This window comes from Notothenia coriiceps, unplaced genomic scaffold, assembly GCF_000735185.1.
Source record: "Notothenia coriiceps isolate Sejong01 unplaced genomic scaffold, NC01 NC01_scaffold00000339, whole genome shotgun sequence".
NCBI lineage: Eukaryota > Metazoa > Chordata > Actinopteri > Perciformes > Nototheniidae > Notothenia > Notothenia coriiceps.
The window spans coordinates 14775606-14777474 of NW_011333040.1; positions in this window are offsets into that span (position 1 = coordinate 14775606).

The following is a 1869-nucleotide window of genomic DNA, read 5'->3' on the forward strand; positions in this document are numbered from 1 at the left end:
TAGATAACACAAGCTGAACAACTCAGAGCAGAACAACAAGTAAGAATGTGCAACCCATGATAAGGTATCACACAAATGGAGGGAGTGCACAAGGAGCCACCTTCTTGTGTCTAATGATTGATCTAATGTGTGATAATGTGTTTTTTATGATCTTGTTCAAATCGATTGACTTGGCAATCCGTGTATCTGCCGTCCATTTGTTTTTCTTTATTAAACAAGTAAACGGAAGAGCGTCTGAGAGGCCTTTTTGCTTTTTTACCATACCTCGCCTCACCTCCTCGTGTCTCTCGCTCGCATCTTACGGAGGTGGAGCTAAGATGCAAGGAAGGGACGCGAGTGAGGGAAAGGAGGAGTCGAGGAGGGGTATTGGGATGAGGCTAAGGAGGTGATGCAAGGACAGAGGAGTCCTCAGGTATTAATTGGGATGTCCTTGTTCACTTAAACGTCAATCTTAAACGACGTCTGTTAATGATGACATGTGCACAGCTGTATCCCCTCTCATCGGGCTTAACTGAATAACCCCTTAGAACCGCCCTGTTTCTATTCTTACCTCCATCTCGAAAGTCATGGAAAAAATAATATACGAACAGGTCGAAAAGTACTTCGCGGAAAAAAATCGAATTTACAAATTCCAATCTGGCTTCAGAACATCCCACTCCACTGACACATGCCTTCTCTATTTGAACGACCACATCAAACAAGAGGTTGACGCGGGCGGGCAAGTACTGCGGCATGGTCATGCTGGACCTACAAAAGGCCTTTGACACTGTCAATCACTCCATTCTGATTGACAAGCTAAAAGCAATTGGTTTTGATAGTCTATCAGTGAGCTGGATGCAATCCTACCTGGAGGGGAGAGAACAGATGGTGGAGGTAAACGGTACTCTGTCCCCCCCCCCTCCCAGTGAGCTGTGGTGTTCCACAAGGAAGCATACTAGGACCGTTACTGTTCCTAATTTATGCAAATGGCATGTCGTCAGCTTGTTCCTGTTCGCGGACGACTCAGCCCTGCTGGTCTCTGACAGGAACAAGTTGCAGGTTAAAAAACCCTCAGCTCGGAACTCGGCACCTGGCTCGCCGATAACAAACTATCATTACACCTGGGTAAAACAGAGTCCATTCTCTTCGGTTCAAAAAACAAACTCAGCAAGACTGACGGCTTCTCAGTTGCAGTGGGTGACAATATTGTCACAAGGAACGATGAAATTACATACCTAGGTTCCATGCTAGAGGCAAATCTCTCCTGTGACAGAATGGCATCCAATGTAATCAAAAAAGTCAACCAACGAACTAGATTATTGTACCGGATCTCCTCTCTGGTAAACAACAACACCCTGAAGACTCTGACAGGAGCACTCATTCAAGGGTACTATGACTATGCTTGCACGTCATGGTACCAAAGCACCTCAAAGGCGCTAAAAACAAAATTACAAACATCACAAAAAAAACTGGTCAGACTACTGCTTGACCTTATTGCTAGAACCCACCTCACCCCTGCCCACTTTGACAACCTAGGATGGCTTAGAGTAGACGACAGAGTACAGCAACTTGCAATGGGCCTGGTCTACAAGATACACTACACCACTAAGGTACCCATAGTACTGTCAAAATACTTCCCAAAGGTCAGTGAATACCGACACAAACCAGAGGGAGCTCAACAAATCATGTATAAACCCAGATTTGGCTCAAACAAGGGACGAACACTTTGTCCGTAATATGCCACAACAATGTGGACGCCCCCTACCACCAAGCTGTAAAGGGAATGTGAATCACTAACTACCACCTCAAAACCTCCTAAAAAAGCACCTACGAGACACCTGCAATTCAAAAACTGCCCCTGTAAATGTCCAAACCCTTAACCCCTACAAT